Source organism: Balaenoptera acutorostrata, chromosome 20 (assembly GCF_949987535.1).
Source record: "Balaenoptera acutorostrata chromosome 20, mBalAcu1.1, whole genome shotgun sequence".
NCBI lineage: Eukaryota > Metazoa > Chordata > Mammalia > Artiodactyla > Balaenopteridae > Balaenoptera > Balaenoptera acutorostrata.
The window spans coordinates 1,439,423-1,464,530 of NC_080083.1; the positions used below are offsets into that span (position 1 = coordinate 1,439,423).

At 46.6% G+C, this 25,108-nt stretch overlaps 1 protein-coding gene, 1 long non-coding RNA gene and 2 pseudogenes across 2 annotated transcripts in view; 2 read left to right on the forward strand and 2 right to left on the reverse strand.

Annotated features, from left to right (window-relative positions):
• SHMT1 (serine hydroxymethyltransferase 1) overlaps nt 1–13,675 on the reverse strand; it is a 62,529-nt gene extending 48,854 nt beyond the window's left edge. The window contains exon 1 of the mRNA XM_057535780.1: nt 13,655–13,675. The gene's annotated coding sequence lies outside the window, so the exon portion shown is untranslated. The remainder of the gene's footprint in view (nt 1–13,654) is intronic.
• LOC103006849 (nucleophosmin-like) lies at nt 6,502–7,406 on the forward strand (annotated as a pseudogene).
• A 3,090-nt stretch (nt 13,676–16,765) lies between the features above and the next one.
• On the forward strand, nt 16,766–18,093 carry LOC130705879 (uncharacterized). The gene is made up of 2 exons (XR_009006280.1): nt 16,766–16,967; nt 17,709–18,093. It is a non-coding gene; the product is annotated as an uncharacterized LOC130705879 (long non-coding RNA).
• Nucleotides 18,094–19,165: 1,072 nt separating this feature from the next.
• Nucleotides 19,166–20,619, reverse strand: LOC103000429 (uncharacterized; annotated as a pseudogene).
• Nucleotides 20,620–25,108: the final 4,489 nt, after the last annotated feature.

The following is a 25,108-nucleotide window of genomic DNA, read 5'->3' on the forward strand; positions in this document are numbered from 1 at the left end:
GAAAAAATGTTTGAGGGCTTCCCTGGTGGCGCAGTGGTTAAGAATCCACCTGCCAATGCAGCAGACATGGTTTCGAGCCCTGGTCCGGGACGATCCCACATGCCGCGAAGCAACTAAGCCCGTGCGCCACAATTACTGAAGCCTGCACTCTAGAGCCCACGAGCCACAACTACTGAAGCCTGCGTGCCTAGAGCCCGTGCTCCGCAACAAGAAGCCACCGCAGTGAGAAGCCCGTGCACCGCAACGAAGAGTAGCCCCCGCTCGCCGCAACTAGAGAAAGCCCGCGCGCAGCAACGAACACCCAACGCAGCCAAAAATAAATAAATAAATAAATTTATTTTTTTAAAAAAATGTTTGAAATGAAAAGGTGAGGGAAGCTGGGATGTAGTGACTCACTGCGTCCAGAGCCGTCCCAGGGGAGCTGGTATGGGTGTACCCACGGGGAGCTGATTCTAGGAGAAAGTAGACTGAACACCCAGGACTCCGCTGTGTGCAGCAGACATGATCTAACAGACTTCCTGGACCCCCACCACCACCAAAGTGACTGTCACACCAAAGCCAGCAGCAGGCTCCAGGGTGAGCGCCAGCTCAGAGCACAGAGAATGGCAGGCATTTTCCAACAAACTTTCTGGGCACTGGATTGGGTTGAATAGTGCCCCCCTATTCACGTCCATCTGAAACCTCAAAATGTGACGTTATTTGGAAACGGTGTCTTTGCAGGTACTTAGTTAAGATTAAGTCATATTGGGGTAGGGGAGCCCTAAATCCAGTATGACTGGTGTCCTTAGAAGAAGAGGAGAGACACAGAGACACATACACAAAACCTCCCTGTGCCAAAAAATAAAAATAAAAATAAAAAAATAAAGGACCTTCCTTGAGGCTTCAGAGGGAGAAGGAACCTGCCAACACCTCGGCTTCTGACTTTGAGCCTTCAGCACTGTGAGGGAATACATTTCTGTTGCATTAGGCCCCCCAGTTGGGGCACTTTGTTTACGGCAGCCCAGGAAGCTGAGATGCTGCTCTGAGCCCGAGACACAGTTGTGAAGAAAGCTCAGATCCTGTCCTCAGAGCTCTCAGTCCAGGAGGGAGGCAGACCTGTACCAAAGCCCAGGAGGTTCTGGGGGTAAAGGGCTGAGACCCCTAACCCCTCTTCCTAACGTGGTCGGGAAAGTCCTATCGGAGGAGGTGCCCACCCAAGGCCTGGAAAGCTGAGCTCTCCTTTGGAGGGACACTTTCCCAGGTGGTGGCCAAGCTGATGCTCTTTCGCTGTCACCTCACCACCACCACCTCCACCCCCAACACACACACACAACTGCAGTTAAAGCGTCACAAGCCCTCGACTCTTTCCGGGTCACCACACGTGCCACGCTGCTCCGTGCCTCACCTGATCCCAGTGATCGGGCTACACGTCTGTCTCTCTCTAGGCCACAAGGACCAGGTCTTCCTGACTTTTCAGTCATTCATGTTGCTTAGCAAAGTGCCTGGCACCAAATAAGCGCCCAAAGACTGTTGAAAAAAATGAGGTTAAAAACCAAACTAAACCGGGCGTGAGGGGTCCAGGAATGATGGAAATGTTCTATAATTGGTTCATGGTGGTGGATGCACAACTCTGTAAGTTTACTAAAAATCGTTGAATTGTACACATAAAAACAGATGAATTTTACAGTATGTAAATTAATACTTCAGTAAAGCTGTTTTTAAAAAATCTACTTGAATGGCTAACATGGAAAAGACAGAAAGTACCCAGTGCAACTGGGCCTGTTGGGAGTGTAAATCGGCTAAACTGCGTTGGAAAGGGCATGGCAGTCAGTATCGGTGGATGCTAAAAAATTTGTACAACCTGTGTCCCAACAATCCCATTCACAGGTATACACCCAACAAAAATGTGTATGCATGTGTCTATCAAAACATATGTGAAAGGTTCCCAGCAGCATGATTTATCCATAAAGGCCCAAACCAGAAATCACCCAGATGCCCATCCGCAGTAAAGCGAACACATGAACGCAGGAACCACAGAAACCTGGGAAGTTAGCTCTGTTCACGCAAAAATACAACTACACACGACGACGTGGAGGACGCTCACAAGAAGCCCAGACTGTAAAGTGGCACAAGTGTAAATGACAAACCGTGAGTCAGGACGGGGAGTGGGGGAAGGGGGGCTCCCGAGGTCACAGTCTGCTTCCCGAGCTGGACGCTGGCCTCGCAGGCTTGTCCAGTTTGTGAGGATTTATCGACTGCACGATACGCTTTTCCATGTATAGTTTATAATTCACTATAAAGTGTCAACAACAAATTGGCACTTGCCATCTACCCCTACAAGGATTAAATCATGGGCTCTGCAGCTGCTGACTTTCAACACCCCCCGGGAAAGGAGTTCAAGGTGGAGAGCAGAAATGAGGCGCTCTGCGCTCTGGGAAAACTGGCAGAATAGGTCTTCAGAGAGTTAGATATTTTCAGGAGCCGATTTTATGAGCCCAGTTCTTGTATCTCCTCATATCTAGAAAAGCACTAAAATCCTTCATGGTGATGACTGCTCCTCATGACTAGCAGAAATCTGCTGCAAAAATATAAGTGCTCGACTGCATGTACTCCCCCTCTTTGCCCAAATCACATATATCCTGACCTTCCCTGCTGCCTCTTTGGAGCAGTTTCTCAGAGCTCTCTGAAGTGCTGTCTCCCGGGCTGCAGTCCTCATTTTGCCCCCCAAAAAACTTAACTTGCAACCCTCATGTTGTGAATGTTTTTAGTTGACAGTTTTTATGGCAACCACGAAGGGATCCAGAATGGACTTCTCTCCTTCACTGGAACTCTATGAGGAACCAGAGCCTTGGTACCAGCAGAGGCCCCTTGCGCCCATCTGCCACCTTGGAGAGTCCAGACGAATCTGGGGGAGTCTCTCCTGGTTCTCAGATCTCCCGTATTGGTTGATGATCCTGAGTTTTATTTGGGGGTGTATAGCAGGTACCTGACCCCTCCCAGTTGAAAGATACTTGTGGGGGGTGGGCCTGGCTGAAAGATACCGGGGAATACCCACCCAGTTGAAAGATACTGGGGTGGCGGGGCTTGGTTGAAAGATACCAGGGTTTGCTCAGTTGTAGGAGACAGAGTGGTCTGTGCTGAGTGGTTAGGTAAGAGGCTGATCTGACGCTTTTCCTCAATTTGGCCACCTTAATAGAATTTGTTGGGATAAAAGTGAAGATATTACACGAGAGCTTTGCTCCGAAGAAAAGGGACAAGACTCCTCCCGGCTGGGCACGGCTTGGAGGCAGAGTCCTCATACCGTGCAGTGGTCCCATAGGGAAGCCCACTCATTAATTAAAACGCTTGCTCGTCCAGCGGTCGCAGGTAAGAATCGGCCACTCAGCGAGCACCTGTGGTGGTCTCAGACCACCAAAGGGAGAAACTGAGACATGTAGGAGGGCTGAAACGACTCTGGGGGGACGCCTAGAGGAGGTAAGCTCACAAGCAGCACACCGGCAGCCAGACAGTTTCACTAGTAAATTTTATCCCTAACAAATTCTACTTTAAAATGGGGAATAGGGGACTTCCCTGATGGCGCAGTGGTTAAGACTCCGCGCTCCCAATGCAGGGGGCTCGGGTTTCATCCCTGGTCAGGGAACTTGATCCCACATGCATGCCACAACTAAGAGTTCGCATACCACAACTAAGGAGCCGGCGAGCGGCAACTAAGGAGCCCGCCTGCCGCAACTAAGACCCAGTGCAACCAAATAAATAAATAAATAAATATTTTAAATATGGGAAATAGAGCCTCTCAAACACAGAAACAAGGAGCATTAGAAAGCCAGCCTCTGGCTAACACCTCAGCCAGGTTTATACATGCAAGTACCTACGTAATTGGGGAAATTATGCTAAAGGAGCCCTCCACATACAATGGCCAAATTGGGGTTCTTCTGCTATCCCAAAATTGCTGTTTTGTGCACAGAATTAGAAAAAGCCGCTGTGGGCTTCCTTGGTGGTGCAGTGGTTGAGAATCTGCCTGCCAATGCAGGGGACACGGGTTCGAGCCCTGGTCTGGGAAGATCCCACATGCCGCGGAGCAACTAGGCCCGTGAGCCACAACTACTGAGCCTGTACGTCTGGAGCCTGTGCCCCGCAACAAGAGAGGCTGCAACAGTGAAAGGCCCGCACACCGCAATGAAGAGTGGCCTCCGCTTGCCACAACTAGAGAAAGCCCTCGCACAGAAACGAAGACCCAACACAGCCAAAAATAAATAAAGAAATAAATAGATTTATATAAAAAAAAGAAAAAGCCGCCGTAAGATCAAACAGATTGCATGGAATGCTTACTTTGATTGGTGTCTAGAAGCTTCTAAATAGGCTGCTGGCCCTCTGTCTCTGACTCTGTCTCTCCCTCTGCTCCTCCCACGTGGCCTCTTCTATCTGAATGGTCCAGACGCCACCTCCTTTTTCTCTCCCAACTCTTCTGCCTCCTGCCGCTGCCCTCTCCCCAGCAAAGGAGGACTAAAAAATCAGAAGTGATTATAGCTCCCTTTTTAAAATAAATTTATTTATTTTATTTATTTATTTTTGGCTGCATTGGGTCTTCGATGCTGCGCGCGGGCTTTTCTCTAGTTGAGGCGAGTGAGGGCTACTCTTCGTTGCGGTGCGCGGGCATCTCACTGCGGTGGTTTCTCTTGTTGTGGAGCATGGGCTCTAGGCACACAAGCTTCAGTAGTTGTGGCTCGCGGGCTCAGTAGTTGTGGCTCACGGGCTCTAGAGCGCGGGCTCTAGAGCGCAGGCTCAGTAGCCGTGGCGCACAGGCTTAGTTGCTCTGTGGCATGTGGGATCTTCCCGGACCAAGGCTCAAACCCATGTCCCCTGCATTGGCAGGCGGATTCTTAATCACTGCACCACCAGGGAAGCCCTATAGCTCCCTTTAAGGAGAAACTCATTACAGGGAGAGGTGAACCGTCCTTGGTGCGTATGTACGCACTCTGGACCCAAGTAGAACTTAGAGTTTTGGCTAAGGAATTTCCCGATCCAAGTCAGGATTCATTGGGATTTGCTAAGGACTTTGAATTAACCATCCGGACCTACGAGCCCGGGTTTCCAGATCTATATCAGTTAATACAGCTGTTAGTTTCTGAAAGCCAAGCAAGGAAATGGATAGAGAAGGCAGGATGGAAAAGCCCCTTAATGGATTTTGAATCACATAGTCCAGAAGCTTGCACTGAATACAAGGAATTAGCTCAGAAAATACCTGAATTTATCCCAGAGCTTTTTCCAAAAACCGTAGACTGGACAGAAATTCAACAGTGCAAGCAAAGATCGGATGAATCAATTCTGAACTATTAGGGAAGGTTTGACAGGAAAAAAAAAACTTTTAAGCAACATTCTGGCTTGACACCTGAATCATTCTCTAACCACCAAGATGATTCTCTGCTTAACTCCGCCTTTTTAGAAGGCTTCGATGAGGATTTATCTACTCTAGTCAAAAACACAATCTAGGTTGGTTCATGTTACATACAAACACCTTTGATACACTGGCTGACCAACCTTTGAAGACCATTAAAAAAAAAAAGGAAAGAAAGAAAAGGGAGTATCTACGAAAATTATGAACCTTCAATTGCGCCAATTAAGTACACAATGCCAGTCAAAGGTTAACCAACCCCTGTTTAATTCCAAACCAGTAGAGAAAGCTAGCTTGAAGGAAAAAAAATCTTCAGAATTCTGACCCTGAGGGAATGAGTTCTACCAGGAAAGCCTGATTTTCTCTCCCTGTGCCTTGAGACCAGAGCTCTCAGGATCACTTATCTTATCTAGACCATCTCTAATTCCTGACTGAAGGATAAAAAGGACAAAAAAAAAAAAACCTTAAAATTTTTTTCTTATTCCAAGTGTTGTTTATAAACTAGTGAGTTTTATATTGTAATATCTGATTCATGACTAAGTTTAGAAAATGCAGCTAGATTTCTTGTTGTGTCTGTCTGGATATATTTAGGTCTCAGTATGTGTCTTTGTCTTTGGATAATATTGCTGTGGTTAATTTGTAAATGAGCTCTATTTAATTGGCTTAAAGAAAAGTAAGCGCTTACAAATCAAACAATTCTAAATGCAAGAGAAATTAAGCTAAATGAATCTCAGGTTCAAGTGAACTGGGAAATAGTACTATATTAATACCTGGTATTAATGTTTGTTTATTGATCTAATTAATATAGACATGTCTTTAGAGTCATCAACATTAAGTATAATACTTTACTGTGCCTCAGTTTAATATAAGCTAAATAAAATCTTGTTATATCTGTTACAAATTTGTCAGCAAGGAAAGTAACTTGATGTGAAAAAACTTTTAAGGAAAGAAAATATAAATGAGATAAGAGCTTTTAGATAAACTCTATTAAGAATAATTATGCTTTAGGAATGTCCATCAAAAATAGTCTCTCCACCTGGTATGATTCTGTCCTGTGCACCTGTTCCCTGGAGCAGTAGTCTTTTTTCTCCGTCCGCCTTCTCTGCCACCTAAGTGCGTGCCACCAACCCATGGAAGATTCGATGGACGTGGACATGAGCCCCCTGAGGCCCCAGAACTATCTTTTCTGTCGTGAACTGAAGGCCGACAAAGATGATCACTTTAAGGTGGATGATGATGAAAATGGGCACCAGTCATCTTTAAGAACGGTCAGCTTAGGGGCTGGCGCAAAGGATGAACTGCACACTGTCGAAGCAGAGGCGATGAATTATGAAGGCAGTCCAATCAAAGTAACACTGGCAACTCTGAAAATGTCTGTGCAGCCAACGGTTTCCCCTGGGGGCTTTGAAATACCACCACCTGCGGTCTGATGGTAGAAGTGTGGCTCAGGGCCTGTGCGTATTAGCGGACAGCACTTAGTAGCTGTGGAGGAAGATGAAGAGTCAGAAGACAAAGAGGAGGAGGATGTGACACTCCTAAGTATATCTGGAAAGCGTTCTGCCCCTGGAAGTGGTAGCAAGCTTCCACAGAAAAAAGCAAAACTTGCTACTGATGAAGATGAAGATGATGATGAAGATGACAATGATGATGACTTTGATGATGAGGAGGCTGAAGAAAAAGCTCCAGTAAAGAAATCTGTACGAGATACTCCAGCCAAAAGTGCACAGAAATCAAACCAGAATGGAAAAGACTCAAAACCATCAACACCAAGATCAAAAGGTCAAGAATCCTTCAAAAAACAGGAAAAAACTCCTAAAACACCGAAAGGACCTAGCTCTTAGAAGACAGTAAAGCAAAAATGCAAGCAAGAAAAAAAAAAAAAATGCAAGCAAGTATAGAAGAAGGTGGTTCCCTTCCCAAAGTGGAAGCCAAATTCATCAAGTATGTGAAGAACTGTTTCTGGATGACTGACCAGGAGGCTATTCAAGATCTCTGGCAGTGGAGGAAGTCTCTTTAAGAAAATAGTTTCAACAGTTCGTTAAAATCTCCCATCTTATTTCATTCCTGTAACAGTTGCTATCTGGCTGTCCTTTTTATAGTGCAGAGTGAGAACTTTCCCTACCGTGTCTGATAGCTGTCCAGGTTCCACTGCCAAGAATGTGTTGTCCAAAACGCCTGTTTAGTTTTTAAAGATGGAACTCCACCCTTTGCTTGGTTTTAAGTATGTATGGAATGTTATGATAGGACATAGTGGTGGTCAGACAAATGGAAATGGTGGGGAGACAAAAATATACATGTGAAATAAACTCAGTCTTGTTTTGTTTTGTTTTTCTCTCCAGGCCTGTCCGCTCGGCGCCCCGCCCCAGATCCCACTCGCGGCTCAGAGGGATGTGGCCCGGAGGCTTCAGGGCCCGGGGCCCACGGTCCCCTGGGCACCCCCTGCCCGCCCCTGCGGAGCTAGGCGCAGCCCAGCCGGGGCCCTGGCCGGCCTAAACTCAGTATTTTAATTAAAAGATAAAATAAGATAAAATAGTCTCTCCAGATTCTGGTAACTTGAAATTCTAGAGCTGTGCTAAATTAAGTTAAGTGATGGAAGCTTATTGAATAACTAGCATTCCCAAATAAAATAATATACCGAAACATTGATTACTGAACATTGGCTTCCTTTTACAGAGAAACAAAAGGTATTTAGGACTATTAATGAATATGTTTGGTGTCACGTTCTCTAAAGAAAGTAAATATTTTTAGAAAATATCACTGGTATTTATGTTCACCAATCTACAGAATGCCAATGTAAAGGACAGTTCATAATTGCTTACTTCTTAGTTTTCACAAGAAATTAAGGTTTAAGAGCTGAGGATTCTAATTTAAACATGCAATTAAAGCTAATAGAAATAATAAAGGAAACATTTCAGTCTACAGTAGGAAAGTAGGGTGTGTGTTTCCAGTAAAGAAGGGATGAAGAATGGAATTACATTTTATTAAGGGAAAAGGAAGTAGGTCTGACTTACAGGTGGCTGTTTCTGAATGGGAAAATAAAATGATGGATACAGAAAGTAAGGGAAGGTTTGTGGAAAGTGGACCCCAAGAAAAGAGTTATGTGCATGGTCAGGATTGACTAAGATTAAAATAAATTTAATTGAGCAGGGACTTCCCTGGTGGCACAGCGGTTAAGAATCCGCCTGCCAATGCAGGGGACACGGGTTTGAGCCCGAGTCCGGGAAGATCCCACATGCTGCAGAGCAGCTAAGCCCATGTGCCACAACTACTGAGCCCACACGCTGCAACTACTTAAGCCCACACACCTAGAGCCCGCGCTCCGCAACAAGAGAAGCCACTGCAGTGAGAAGCCAGCGCACCGCGACGAAGAGCAGCCCCCGCTTGCTGCGACTAGAGAAAGCCGGCACGCAGCAACGAAGACCCAATGCAGCCAAATATAAAAAATAAATTAATAATTTAATATTTAAAAATTTGAGTAAATGAATTTTAAAAGCAAGCCGGTGCAAAACTTGAATTTTGTTTTTCTCTCTGAGGACAAGATTTCTTAAAATGTTGAACTGCCTTTGATAACAGATTTCAAGTTTCTTTCCTTTTAAGTGATTTGTTCTGTATTTGCCTTTGAAATCTTTATTGTTACTTTGGTTAAGTCAATAACTATTGTTTCAGAGTGACCTGTTGTCCTATCTGAGTGTTCTAAACCCTTTTTGATATTTTTTTTTTGACAGAACTTCCTGAATCAGGGACTTCTCTGGCAGTCCAGTGGTTAAGACTTCACCTTCCAACGCAGGTGGTGTGGGCTCAATCCCTAGTGGGATAGCTAAGATCCCACATGCCTCAAAAAAAAAAACAAAAAACAAACCAAAAACATAAAACAAAAGCAATATCATAACAAATTCAATAAAAGCTTTAAAAAAAAACCCTCCTAAATCAAATTCCAGTGAAGTCCTTTTGACCTCTAGCTAACTTTGGCATGCTTCAAAGGGCACCTGAAACATCCCAAAGAGAGATATTAAACTAATTGGGTTCATTTGGTATGTTAAATTACATGGGAAGTATTGTCAAATGAGTAATAAATCTTCTTAGGTTATATTGTATGGTAAATGTTACTAATATAGATATCCTAGAAATTATATGGAGTTCCTAAGATTCTGATATGTCCTGGTAAAATGTTATCAGTCATAATTCTAGTTAATATCTGAAAGTGTTGTATGTCACAGCAGTAACCAAGTTTCTTTGTCAGTTGCATTGTAATCAGATTTAAACATGCCTTCTTAAGTCTTTCATCATTATAGACAGTTATGGTTTTATTCTGATGCATTTGCAAAAATGTTTCCTCTTCAAGAAGATTTATAAAAAGGACTTTTGGACAAATACAAGTTTCTGACTTTCAGACCATAATGCTGAACTGGGTAAGAAATTAAAGAATCCTAATGAGAAACTGTTAACAAAAATAGCTAGTTACGTAAGACTGAGTGAACTGCTGAATACGGTTATAGATTTTATGGTTTCTATCTGAAAAATTACTGGTTTAAATCTGTGTTTTCCAGGTATTAGGAAACCTTTCCCTCAAACTCATTATGACTTACAGTAATTTGGTAAATTATATCTTTGTAAGCAGGATTGGAACATATCTTTTTTCTTTAACTGCTCCCTCCAGAGATTGTAAACTCTTAGGTTCCTAGCAGCTTTATCAGGTAAATTAGGAAGGCCACTCACTAACAGGTACAGAAAGCTCAAGGTATTTGGGGGACCTTAAAAAGGGAGGAATTCACCTAGATCTGTTAGGTGAAATCTGTGATAAGCCCTTGGAGTGACTTTCCTAACCCTGAGAGGTCTTTTTTTTTTTTTTTTTTTTTTTAATTCTTTTTTTTTTTTTTTTTTTTATTAATTAATTTATTTATGGTTGTGTTGTGTCTTCGTTTCTGTGCGAGGGCTTTCTCTAGTTGTGGCAAGCGGGGGCCACTCTTCATCGCGGTGCGCGGGCCTCTCAGTATCGCGGCCTCTCTTGTTGCGGAGCACAGGCTCCAGACGCGCAGGCTCAGTAATTGTGGCTCACGGGCCCAGTTGCTCCGCGGCATGTGGGATCTTCCCAGACCAGAGCTCGAACCCGTGTCCCCTGCATTGGCAGGCGGATTCTTAACCACTGCGCCACCAAGGAAGCCCCTGAGAGGTCTTTTAAAAGTTCAGTATGAGACTCCTTATAAAAGTTTCAGCAAAGCAAAAAGGCTATATGATCAATGATAGTTATATAAATTATCAGGCCAAGTTTATTGAGACCAGACTTATTTTGCAAACAAACTAGTCTTAATTTGGTTATATTTGGTAAACATGAGGGTAATTTTAGAGAGAAAGGATTATGTTTCAGTGAATATTAAGTTCCAGTTTTGTTAACGGAGGTCTGTATTTACTAAGACTCACTTCCCAGATAGTTCCTTGCTGTTATGTTATATTAATGAAAAGTTTAATTGAATTATTAAAAGGACACTCTCAATTTGTTTCTGAGGCCTATCTCAGTAATCTATTTTTGGATGAAGATCAGATGCCCCACGACGACGTGCAACCAGGGGATTATGCATGCTGGAAAAGACATAGTTTAAAGGACTATCTCCAACCTAGATGGAAGGACCCTATCAGGTACTCTTAACTAGCTCATGCACAGCGAAACTGAAGGGAATTGATTCTTGGATTAATTTCCACTCACAAAGGGCCCCTGCACCGGACTGGTCTATAGAGAGGACTGCTGACCTCAAACTCACCTTAAAATGATGCTCAGGGCTTCCCTGGTGGCGCAGTGGTTGAGAGTCTGCCTGCCAATGCAGGGGACACGGGTTCGAGCCCTGGTCTGGGAAGATCCCACATGCCGCGGAGCAACTAGACCCGTGCGCCACAACTACTGAGCCTGCGCGTCTGGAGCCTGTGCTCCGCAACAAGAGAGGCCGTGGTAGTGAGAGGCCCGCGCACCGCGATGAAGAGTGGCCCCCACTCGCTGCAACTAGAGAAAGCCCTCGCACAGAAACGAGGATCCAACACAGCCAAAAATAATAAATAAATAAATTTAAAAAAAAATGATGCTCAAACTGAGGAAACTACACTCACAGCAGGATGTTAAGAAGACGACATCAGAAGTAGACAGCTTACCCAAGATGCTGGACCTGATTCGCATGATCATTTATAATGTTTTCTTGTCTTCCAGGACCCTTGCATATAAATCAGATGTTTTTCTATCATGGACACGATTCTATGCTAGTTTTAAAAATCAATCCAATTGTTGGGTTTGTGGCCAATTACCTGTGTCTAGTCCTTCTGGATTACCTTGGTGGATTTCTCCACTCCAAGGCTCTAATTGGATGGCCCTTAGAACCTTTATTTTACAAGAAAGAAAGTTCAGTCCTATTCAGGTTACTCTTTTTTTTTTTTTAATAAACGTATTTATTTATTTATTTCTGTCTGTGTTGGGTCTTCATTGCTGAGCACAGGCTTTCTCTAGTTGTGGCACGCGGGCTCAGTAGTTGTGGCTTGCAGGCTCTAGAGCTCAGGTTCAGTAGTTGTGGCGCCCGGGCCTAGTTGCTCCACGGCATGTGGGATCCTCCCGGGCCAGGGATCAAACCCGTGTCCCCTGCATTGGCAGGCAGACTCTCAACCACTGCGCCACCAGGGAAGCCCCAGGCTACTCTTGATATTACTAGATGGGATCCCCTCACCTAGCCAATTAATAATACCTGCTCTGACCCTGGCCAAAAAAATGAATTTTCCTCTAAAGTTATTCAAGCTCAATCAGAGCAGCAGCAAAATTTCAGCCAAGAAATAAAACCTCCTATAATTATGGGATGGATTTATGTGGTTAACACCAGGCTCTGGTCATTTAAGTTTTAAGGCCCCCTTTTATCTTGGGAACAATTAAATTATACTAAGGATAACCAGCCTAGTAACACCAGGAAGTTGGGCTGGGGGTCTTATGGACAGCGCCAGTATATCATTTCCCTGAAAGATAAGGATCGGTACAGGACAGACCAAGTCAGATGACCTAAGGATATACTGGGCTGCACCTAATGGAAGTTCTTGCCTTAATTCTCACTTACGACTTGAATAATACTGCCATCTGTAGTATTATCTGTATTCTACCTGTTTTACAAGATTGTTGTTTCTTGCATTACCAGATGTGTGACTGAGCCACCGACAAAAATATATAGTTCTGTGTGAGATCAATGATTGTACTAGTGTAACTCTAGATATGGGAAGATACAACAAGAGGGATTTTTTCCTGGACCATAACAGACTAGTAAGACAGGTGGTCTAGAGTCTTTAGTTATTGTTTATAAGACCTAGCCCAGTAACAGCACACTGAATGACCTCTCAGCGAAATCTTCGCCAGACCTGGGAATGAGCCTTCCTAGCACCGTGGGACGAATCGGTCATGAAACGCCTCCCAAAGCATGGACAAATTTATGACTGCAAAGGGGCCCTGTCAACTACAATTGGCACTTGCCATCTACCTCTACAAGGATTAAATCATGTGCTCTGCAGCTGCTGACTTTCAACACCCCCCCGGAAAGGAGTTCAGGGTGGAGAGCTGAAATGAGGTCCTCTGTGCTCTGGGAAAACTGGCAGAACAGGTCTTCAGAGAGTTAAATATTTTCAGGAGCTGATTTTATAAGCCCAGTTCTTGCATTTCCTCATATCTAGAAAAGCCCTAAAGTCCTTCATGGTGACGACTGCTCCTCGTGACTAGCAGAAACCTGCTGCAAAAAAAATATGTGCTCGACTGCGTGTACTCCCCCTTCACCAAAATCACACCTATCCTGACCTTCCCCGCTGCCTCTCTGGAGCAGTTTCTCAGAGCTCTCTGAAGTGCCGTCTCCCGGGCCGCAGTCCTCGTTTTGCCCCAAATAAAACTGAACTCACAACTCTCACACGTTGTGCATTTTAAGTCGACAAAGTTAAAAAGCAAAACCCAAAGAACAGGCTGGAGACTGGCTTCTTGCCTCTCCATTGCCACCTGACGGCCGCTCTGTGAACTACGGCCCCAGCGGCGCGGCTCCTGAAAAGGCGCCTGAGCGCCAGGGAAGCAGGTTCACCAGGACTTTGAGGAGGAGAAAAGTCCAGCCAACCAGCCAAGCCTTTCCGGGTCCAAAACCCACGCCGGGGACTCACAGGGCGAAAAAGCGCTCAGAACCAGCAAGGACGCTAACGGCCTCTGAAGTGGGCTGGACCAGGTCACCAACCAGGCACCCGCATCTCCAGTCTCGTCTCTCACAGACGCCCGAACCCCAACCCCAGAGTCACCTGCCTCCGAGGCTTCGCCTTCGCCGGGTCGATGCAGTCGCTGACTCACCTCAGGGCCAGGTGTGGAGCATATGACTCAGGCGGGCCAGTCAGGGCCAACGTTCCCTGATTGGTTCGGGGTGGGCATGTGACTAAGCCTGGCCAATCAGAGCAAGCCTTGGACTATCGCTGAGCATGCTGGGGCAAAGGCTGCTGCACAGAAGCAGCCGCCTCGGGAGCTGGTGGTTGCCATGCGAAGCATGGTTGTGCGCAACCGCGCAGAGCGGCAGCCAAGTGATGGAGCCAGAGCAATGGGGCCTGGCCGCATGCTTTGATCCCTGGGTCCAAGCCTGCCTGACACGGCACTTTCTGGTTATGTGGAAAAGTTTTTTTTTTTTTTTTTTTTTTTGGTTTAAGGCCAAAAAAAAAAAAATGTTTTTTTTCTGTGCCTGAAGGAAGGCAACAGAAAGAAAGAGTCTAATGGCACGTGCTTCCAGAAGAAGAAGTACTTGGATTGGAGGGAGCGATGGATCCGGTAGTCAGGAGATGGGGGCGGGGTGCTGTGCGAAAGCGGGGAGATCTGTGCGATGACTTGAGAGCAGGGAGCTTTAAACAGGCAGAATCAGCTCACCAGTAAACCACACAGGAAATGAAAGCAGGAGGTGAACACCTCCATTTTAAATTTTATTTCTTTTGATTTCCTGTAATAAAAATTTTCAACCACTGAAGCACTGGAAGAATAGTTTGATTAACTCATTACCTAGATTCAACAAGTGTCAGCCTTTTGTCTTATTTACGTTAACTTTTTTGTTCAACCACTTCAAAAGAAGGCGCAGACATCATATGACTAGAGGGGGAACTTTCACAGCTAACTGTGAATCCCTCCTCCAGCCTCAAGAATTGACTTGTGGTCTGCACTTAGATGAGGTTCTGTGTGTGCTCTTAAACTGACCGAAGGCCGCCCCTCGGCTTGCTGTCCTTAGCTATCCTGGCGCAACTTGAACTGTATGGGCTGTAGCTCTGCTGGAGAATGCAAGTGGCCTCTTACCTTCACAGGCCCACGGGACCAACCCCATGGGACCAGTGGCTCCTCTGCTGAAATCCCCTGGGACTAGAACCTGCCCCATACGCAGTGATCAGGGGTATGGAGAGCTGTATGAAGTACTGCTGTGCTTCCTGTTCCACATCCTTTCTACGTCAGCTAGGTGCTGTGTGAGCATTGTATAGTGTGACTTGATTGTCAGCCCTAAACCAAACCCACTGCTGAGATCTTGCGTGAGTTTCACCTCTAAGTACTTAGGCATGCGTCTCTTAAACCTAAGGATATCCTACACAACGAAAGAGGCATTATCACATGCAAGAAAATTTAAAATTCTTTAATGCCACCTCACATCCAGTCTATTTTCAAGTTTCCTCAACTGTCCCCTAAGTATTCATTGTAGCTGCTGTTTAAACATAAGGATCCAATGGAAGATTGTTGGCAAAGATTCTCTCCTTGACCAAACTTCACTCTGGCTCCTCTGAGTCCAACTTGGCCCCGTCCTTGGGCATATCCTCCACGAGCCCAGTTTTAGCAAGAATCCTGCTAAGTCAGTTTGGCCAGAATTTCCCCCCTTGATATCTGATCATCCTGGATATCTGACCAAATTCCTCATCCTCCACTGCCCCCAAGTGATGACTGATCACCCTGGCCTGCCTTCAGCAAAAATCTTGTTTAGCCAGAATCCCCCCTTATCCCTGATGTTTCCATAATAATTTTCCATTCACTGACCCCACCTTTGTTGTATTCCCGTGTTTCCTCCTCGTATTCAGAGTTGAGCCCAGTCTTATCATGAGGCCCCTTTTCCCCTGTCAACTTAAAGAAATTGCACAACGTGATAGTTGTGAGTTAAGTTTTATTTGGGGCAAAATGAGGGCTGCAGCCCGCGAGACAGCATTTCAGAGAGCTCTGAGAAACTGCTCCAAAGAGATAGAGGGGAAGGTCAGGATATATGTGATTTGGGCAAAGGGGGGAGTACATGCAATCGAGCACATTTTTTTTTTGCAGAAGGTTTCTGCTAGTCACGAGGAGCAGTCGTCACCATGAAGGATTTTAGTGCTTTTCTAGATATGAGGAAATACAAGAACTGGGCTCATAAAATCAGCTCCTGAAAATATTTAACTCTCTGAAGACCTGTTCTGCCAGTTTTTCCCAGAGCACAGAGGACCTCATTTCAGCTCTCCACCCTGAACTCCTTTCAGGGGGGGGTGTTGAAAATCAGCAGCTGCAGAGCCCATGATTTAATCCTTGTAGATTACCGATGGCAAGTGCCAGTGGCGAGTGCCAATTGTAGTTGACACCGCCTATTGCAATAGTTAAGTAAAACCTGCTTTTACCACTTTAACTACTTACTGGCAGGCTCTGGATTTCTTTGACGTTGTGAGACTGGAGATTTTTATGGACCAAACCCTAAAGCGGTGTAAATTACTTCTGCCCACATTCCATTGTCCAGAACACTGTCACACGGTCCCACTAGAAGGAAACTGGGACAGGTAATTCATCTGCGTGCGGCATTGCTTTTACTGCAGGAAGAACATATCACAGTGGTAAACGTTAATGGCTATTGCTGGTTGCTCTCCTAGTACCCATTTTCCCCTCCTACTATTACCCCAATTTTTGTATCCTGAGGGAAATTGACACCGCCTTTGAGTACGGCTGGCAGAGGGGACGTGAGTTCAGACTAGACTCCAAGGTTGGCAGTTGGAAGCCATTACAGGTACTTATGCAAATAAATGACATGGTGAAAATATATTTTTTAAAAAGGAACTCATCGAGATTCACGCATAAAATGCCCTTTCAGCCTGGGGCAGGTTACCTTCATCTCACGCAAACAGGCAGCCCCAACAGAGAGATTCTGTGACTCCCCACCCCTACCCCAGCTGAGTCAGGCGTTCACACCGGCTTGAAGGGCAGGTGTGTGAATCAGAAATGATCTGATGGATGAAGAGGTTAAAAGTGGGGGAGGGAGAGGAACTTCTGATGATCCACCACTTCCTGGCTCTGTGACCTCAGTCAAGTGACTCCCCCGCCCCCCCCCAGACGTGGTTGCACGACACCTAACAGACAAGACAGCTGTCTTGGGTGGGGTCTGCTTCACAGAGAGTTGCCTGTGGGTTTCTCTCTCAGAGGAAAGTGGTGGAGGATTGCGTTATTATTCACAAGCGTGCACTGCCACTTTCTGCTGGAGACCTCTCTGTCCCTGCTCCATTAACAGCACTCTTGGTCACCTGCCTTCCTCTGGCCAATGGATGCGTTAAAGAAAAAATGATTCATCCTGACCCCTGTTAAAGACTGGTAAGGCAGGCTGTATTCAAGAGGGGTCATCGGGATAAGTGGGGATTTGCAGTGGGGAAGACGGATTGGGCTCGCCGCGGAGCACGACGAGGTAGAGTGGGAATTTATAACCTAGGAGCAGGGTGGAGTCCGTGGATGGAAAATTGATAAAAGGAAACAGGGGTAAGGGAGGATTCTGGCTAAACAAGATCTTTGCTGGAGAGAGGTCAGGGAGACGGTGCATCACCTGGGGTTGGTGGAAGATGAGGAACTGGATTAGATACGGAGGGTGATCAGGTAACAGAGGATGGGGGATTCTGGCTAAACTGACTTAGCAAGACTCTTGCTAAAACTGGACAACGCAGAGATGGACACTGAAGTCTAAAAGTCGAAGGCTAGTTGAAAAAGAACTTAGAGGAGGCTGAGCAGAGTCTGGTCAAGGAGAGAATCTTTGTCAGATGCGAGCAAAAGTGACATGTGTCACTTCCTAGCAGAAGCTTTACTGGTTGATGCGTAACTAGCAACAGTTCTCTCTTTTTCCTCTCCTGTGCCGGGGACCGTGCCCCACACAGGGGCTGCTCCTTCAGGCTGGGGCATCAAGTGTGGGTGATGTGGATTAGAGCTCCCAGGTGACCCACGATGGACTCATAGTATGTGAAAGGACTCTTTGTTGGTCGAAGCCTAGTGGTTTGGGGCTCATTTGTTACTGCAGCAGAACCGAGCCTCTCCTGACCTACAGAGAAATCTTTATTTCCTTTCCAGTGGTGCTTCCCAGACAGGACAGTCCTCCTGTCGGCAGCTCTGACCAGCTTCCTGAGGGACAGAACCTGTTTCCCTGCAGCCTCTGCCTTGGCCCCAGCTCCAGCCTCGGCCATGAATGGGGCCCAGCTGCTCCCTCCCATGGGACCACCCTGCAATGATTTACAGGTGAAGGGGCCTCTGCAGGGTCCACACTCTCAGCTTCCAGGAAGAGCTCCCACTTTGTCTGGCACGCTCTTTTGGCACCAAGTCCAGGACTTATGACTGTTTCAAGGGCCTTCATTTATATTTGACATCTAAAAATTTATTTTGTTACATCCAAATAATTTTTTTAAAACCTGTAAAACCAAGATTAATAAATGTTTAATTAAATGCCTACAAAATATAACATTATAGTCAATTTCTTCATCATTAAATCTCGTGTTCATAAAACTTTCAGGACAGCAGAAAACATGTAGATTCTCTCATTTTGCAAGAATTCCCCACGAAGTAAGATGAAAGCTTATTGCTCAGAAACTACAGTCAATCATAAGTTGAGTGAACCACTTGTGCCAAATATTTTCAGAAGCAAACCCATAAAAATCCTTTCAAATTTTATTTTTTAGCAAAGGATTATATTTTCTGTGATATGTGGGTGCCTTTTTGTATATTCAATAGGGAATATGGAGTGAGCCTCCAAAGGCAAAGCCTTGAAAGAGGGTCTTTTGTATGTTTGTTTGTTTTTTGCTTTTTGTTTTTTGTTTTTGTTTTTACGGTTTACTGCAGCACTTTTCTTCACAATGATGCGTTGCTGGGGCCTAATGTTCTCACGTGACAATATAAAACCAAATTTCTCGTCACCTCTTAAGGAACTGAGAATTGTGTACAAAAATCTTACATAAATTAAAAGGACGAATAAATGTACAGGTGTAAATGCAAACCATTTTCTAACTCAAGGCTAGTAACAACCCACAGTGTACTGGCAGGAAAACATCAAGTAAGAAAGGAAAGCAGGTCCTAAGGCTTGGACCTTCCCAGACTCTGTCAGGCCGGCAAGACAGAAATGACAGGTGGTTCAGGACTCTTGCCATCCTCTAGAGAAATCCTGGAATAGGCAGTTCTGACATGTTAATACCCTGCACAGATCGGGAGATTCATAGTCTCACAGATTCTCATCCAGCCAACGATTTCTCTTCCATAAACATTTTCTCACCTCAGCCACGAAGTGACAGAGCCGCCTGTAACTAGGGGTTTAGATCAAAGTCATGTACAGGGTAGTAAACATACACCAGGGCAAGAATTGAATACAAGGTCAAAATCAGCAGCAAGTTCTACAATCTCAGATATAAGCTTCAAGGACAATTTTCGAAGGTTTATTCCAGTTTCGTGAGGCTGGCACGACGTGTGTACACTTGCCAGGGCAAATTTATGCTTCTGAATGAACTCACGCAGCAAATGCTGTGCATCTGCTTGCAGTCTGTTTAGAAGCATTTGTGGTGGACGATGGAGAGGCCGGGTCCTTCTGGTTGACGCACATCTGCTGGAAGGTGGACTGAGAGGCCAGGGTGAAGCCCGATCCCCACCAAGTACTTGTGTTCGGGAGGAGTGAGCATCTTTTTTTTTTTTTTTTTTGGCTGTGCCACACGGCATGTGGGATCTTAGTTCCCGGACCAGGCATCAAGCCCAGGCCCCCTGCGTTGGGAGTGCGGAGTCTTAGCCACTGGACAACCAGGAAGGTCCTGGGAGTGAGCATCTCGATCTTCATCCTGCTGGCAGCCAGGGCCCTGATCTCCCTCTGCATCCTGCCCAGGATACCGGGGTACACGGTAGTCCCACCAGACAGCACCATGAAGGCGGACAGGTCCTTCTGGATGTGGACGTTACCCTTGATGATGGAGTGGGAGGTGGTCTCATGGATGGTACAGGACCCCAAACCCAGGATGGAGGGCTGGAAAAGCGCCTCTGGACACAGAACCCGCTCCTTGTCGATGGTGAGCACCTGACCGTCGGGTGGCTCGCAGCTCTTCTCGGGGAGGAGGAGGAAGTGGTGGCATCTCCTGCTGCAAGTCCACTGCCACGAGTAGAGCTGCTCCTTGACGTCACACGTGATTTCCCTCTCAGCCATGGTGGTGAAGCTGTAGCCAGGCACCATGAGGTCCCAGCCAGCCAGGTCCAGACGCAGGAAGGCTGGGGCAGGGTGTAGACCCACGGAGATGGGCACCGTGTGGGTGACCCACCCCCCGGGTCCACAACAATACCAGAGGTGCAGCTAGCGGCATTGCACAGGGACGGCACGGCCTGGACGGCCACTTATATGGCGTGTTGAATGTCTCAAACAGGATCTGGGTCATGTCACGGCTGGCCTTGGGGTTGTGGTGGCAGCCCCCTCGGCCAGCATCACCGGGTGGTCCTTGGGGGCCACTCCAGCTCGCTGTAGAAGGTGTGGCACTAGGTGTCCCTTGTGTCCTCTCAGTTGCTGTTGATGTTGTGCTCCACGGGGTACTTGAGGGTCAGGATGCCCCGCCTGCTCTGGGCCCCCTCCCCCACCGTAGCTATCCTTCTACTCCACGCCCACCATGACGCCCCGGTGTCGGGGACGACAGACCACGGACTGGAACACGGCCGGGGGGGGGCGTCATCCCCAGCAAAGCCAGCTTTGCACGTGCCAGAGTCGTTATGGATGACCAGCGGGCAAGCCTTCTTCCGCTGCGGTGCGTGGAGAGTGGGCAGAAGTGCGAGAGGCGGGAGGACACGCCAGTGACCGCAAGGAGGTGGTGACGCTGCTAGTGGCCCTTTGTGGGATGCGGTCGGGTCCCCGCCCTGCCTGTGATGGATATGGCCAGTACCTCCCCAACATCCCGTCGTCCTTCATCCTTAGCGGTCCTAGATAGTGGTTCCCAAAGTGTGACCGCTGCACAGCGGCCTCGTCATCCATGGGAACGTATTAGAAACACAGTTTCTCAGATTCCACCACAGCCTTACTGAGTCAGAAACTCTGGGGTTGGGCCCAGCACTCTGAGTTTTAACAATCCCTCCAGTTGATTAGGACATCCACTTAAGTTTAAGAACCACTGCCTAGGGACTTCCCTGGTGGTCCAGTGGCTAAGACTCCAGGTTCCCAGTGCAGGGGGCCCGGGTTCAATCCCTGGTCAGGGAACTAGATCCCACATGTCGCAACTAAGAGTTCTCATGCCACAACGAAGATCGAAGATCCTGCATGCCACAACTAAGACCCAGTGCAGCCAAATAAAAATAAATAAATACTAAAAAAAAAAAAAAAAAAAAAAAGAACCACTGCCAATACTCTCCGAGAGCCACAATGGATTCAGCAAAAGACTTCATTTCCCAGCATTTCCTCTGTTGCTAGGTGAGGCCATGGGGCTAAATGTGGACAAAATATGTGTTGGAACTTCCGGGAAGTGTCCTTAAAAGGAAGAGGCCCTTCTTTGGACTTCTCCTCCAGCTGCTGACCTGGAATGCAGTTGTAACGGCTGGCGCTCTAGCAGCCATTTTGAATCACGAGAGTGAAGCTTAATCTTTAGGGATGGTGGAGTGGTGAGCTAATAACAGCCTGAGTCCCTGGGACCCTGTGAAGCTGCCATATATGAGAGAGAAATAAACTTCTATCTTACATAAGCCACTGTTACTTAGTTTTCTGTTACATGTGGCTGTGTTCTAACTGATGCACCACCCTGGTTGCCTTCCCAGGATCAAAGGCTGAATCAGCAGGAGCCCCTGTTCTGGCTCTTCTGAGTTCTAAAGTCTGGCCCATGCCTGCCTCCTCACCCTCCTCCTGGGTTCATACGTGTTCCCTCACCCTCCTGCTGGACAGTGGGCTGAGGAGGCGGTTACTGCACTGTCCCTCCGTGCCCCTGACTCTGGGTCCGTTACATTCCAGCCTCTTCTCAGCTAAGTCTTCCCTCTCCTGCCCCCATCCATCGCCTCGCCATGGGTGGCCTGGCTGGCGGGTTGTGCCTCTAAGTGCCCAAAGAGAAGTGAAAGTCACATGTCAGGGAAGCGGGTGGGATGAGGAAGCTTCGCAGAGCTGGGTGTCAGTGGGGTCAGGATTCAGCAAGCAGAGCTGGGAGGGGAAGAGCATGAACAAGACAGCAGAGGTGAAGACACGGAGGCCTGAACACGGTCCGGGGTGAGGGACGGGCAGGGGGAGTGGTGCTTGGAGGGAAAGAGGCAGGAAATGAGTGCGGACAGCGCACAGGACAGAGGATATGCCCTCAGGACCAGGCCGGTTGCTACCAATAACCTTACGGAGGTGTAATCTACATAAAGCACAATGTAATCGCTGTACGGACCACTGTCGTGCTACAGGACACAATAGAACTTTTCCGTCTTTGTGAAAAGTTCCTTCTTGTCCCTTTGCAGGCCTCCCTCACCTGCCTCCTGTCCCCTTAGATTAGCTTCCTGGGGATTCCCTACGAAAGGAATCACACAGTCTGAAGTCTTTCTTGTCTTGCCTTCTTTCACTCACACAAAGTTTTTGAGACTCATCCAGGAGCAGGATTCCAGTTTATCCATTCCCCAGCTGAGGGATGTGTGGGTTGCTTCCAGTTTGGGGAGACTCTGTACAAAGCTGCTGTGAATATTCATGTGCAAGGCTTTTGGATGGACATTCATTTTTATTTCTCTTGGGTGAATACCTGGAAATGGGATGGCTGGGTCTTATGGGAGTTCTATGTTAAACTTTATAAGAAACAACCAAACTGTTTTCCAGAGCGGTTGTACTGGCTTAGAGCGCCGCCAGCAAAGTGTGAGAGTCCTAGGTCCTCTGTACCCGCATCAGGATTTGCTATCGTTAAACTGAATTTTAGCCATCTTCGTGCGCGTTTAGTGATATAGCACTGTGGCTTTAATTCACATTTCTCTGAAGACTAATGATATTGAACATTTTTTCATGTGTTGTTTTTTGTGGGTTTTTTTGCCACTCGTATATCTTCTTTATTTAAGCATCTGTCCAAATCATCTGCCTATTTTGAAAACTGGATTATTTACTTTCTTACTGTTGATTTTCTTGAGGTGAAATTTGAATAACGTGTATTCCATCATGGCCCATTTTAAAGTGTACAATTCAGTGGCATTTAGTACTTTCATGGTATTGTGCAACCAGCACCTCTGTTTAGTTTCAAGATATTTTCATCACCCCAAAGTGAAAATCCATGGCCATTAAGCAATCACTCCCCATTTGCCCTCCTCCCAGCTCCCGGCAACCACCCATCTGCCTCTGTCTCTATGGATTTACCTATCCTGGACGTTTCATGTCAATGGAATCATACAGTATGTGGCCTTTTGTGTCTGGCTTCTCTCACTGAGCTTCATGTTTCTGAGGTTCATCCATGCGGTGTCTTGTGTCGTAGTCTCTTCCTTTTTATGGATGAATAATATTCCCTTGTGCGGGGGCTTCCCTGGTGGCGCGGTGGTTAAGAGTCTGCCTGCCGATGCAGGGGACACGGGTTCAAGCCCTGGTCCGGGAAGATCCCACATGCTGCGGGGCAACTAAGCCCATGTACCACAACTACTGAGCCTGCGCTCTAGAACCCACGAGCCACAACTACTGAGCCCACGTGCCACAACTACTGAAGCACACGCGCCTAGAGCCCGTGCTCTGCAACAAGAGAAGCCACAACAATGAGAAGCCCACAAACCGCAACGAAGAGTAGCCCCTGCTCACCACAACTAGAGAAAGCCCGCGCATAGCAACGAAGACCCAACACAGCCAAAAATAAAAACAAATATAAATAATTAAATTTATTTAAAAAAAAATTCCCTTGTGTGTAGACACCACACTTGTTTATCCTTTCATCTGTTGATGGACATTTGGGTTTTCTCCACCTTCGGTTATTATGAATAATACTGCTTTTCACGTGTGTATACAAGTATTTGTTTGAGCATCTGTTTTCAGTCCTTTTGGGTAGATGCCCAGGAGCACAACCGATGAGTCACATGGCAGCTCTATATTTGACTTTTTGAGGAACTGCCGAGCTGTTTCTGAGTGGCTGCATCATTTTACATCGCCACCAGCAATGTAGGAGGGTTCCAATTTCTCCACAACCTCACCAATACTTGTTATCTTTTTTTTATAAATTTATTTATTTATTTATTTTTGGCTGTGTTGGGTCTTCATTGCTGCGCATGGGCTTTTCTCTAGTTGTGGCGAGCGGGGGCTACTCTTCATTGTGGTGCGTGGGCTTCTCATTGCGGTGGTTTCTCTTGTTGAAGAGCATGGGCTCTAGGCACGCGGCTTCATTTGTTGTGGCTCTCGGGCTCTAGAGCGCAGGCTCAGTAGTTGTGGTGCACGGGCTTAGTTGCTCTGCAGCATGTGGGATCTTCCCGGACCAGAGATCGAACCCGTGTCCCCTGCATTGGCAGGCGGATTCTTAACCACTGCGCCACCAGGGAAGTCCTTTCTGGTTCTTTTTAAAATACTTTCATTAAGGCCAACCTAGCAGGTGTGAAGTGAACCTTAGTATTGATTTTTAAGGGTGCTTATATGGTGCAGATGTAAGTCCTTTGTCAGATATACATATTGTGAATACTTCCTCTCAGTCTGTGCCTTTTGATGATAGGCAGGGTTTTGTTTGTTTTTTAATTGAATGTATTTAATCCTTACAAAGACTCTGCACTATTTTATTTCATTCTGACACACATCAGACTTATTGCACCCTGCTTTAAGTAAGAGGTATGTGAAAAAGTGGCACATAAATGAAATCTAAATGAGTTAGCCCTCCATGGGTGGGCATTTATACAACTGTAATATACTATCTAAATGGGAAAGATTCCAGGGTGTGTGAGACATCCATGTGAATACTGAGTCACACCTGTGTAAGGGTGAGTGTGCGACTTATGGTTGGGTATGCCATCCACGTGGGGGAACTTTGAGCGTGTGTGACGTCTGTGTGTATGTGTGACACTGGAGTTCTTCATCATAGATTGGAAAGGACCCTGGACCAGCCCGGACTTCTCCCCCACTGAGGCCACAAGCATCCAGTTCCAGATGAGCCTGCAAGTGAGGGCCCATGACATGGGTGGAGCTTGTCTCAGAATAAAGCCGTGGAAGTGAAGAGAGAAGACAGAGCTTCACGATGGAGAAAGACAAAACCCTGGGGTCGTGGAGTCCAGGATCCAGCCATACCTAAACCTTCACCCTGGGCCTTTGAGTTACATAAACCGATGAGTCCCTGCTCCTTTATTTGTAGCTGGTGTGAATCGGGTTTCATTGCAAGAGTCCTGACTAATATAAACACTTATGATGGGATGCGAATGGGGAAAAACTTCTTTCTGTTCGCTGCCACCTCCACCAAATACAGAATATGAATGAGTGGCAAGAGCCCAGGAAGAAGTGAAGGAGGTGGCCAGCTTCACTCCTGGGAGGGAGGCACCAGGAAGTGAGGGCACCAAGGCAGGTGCAGCAC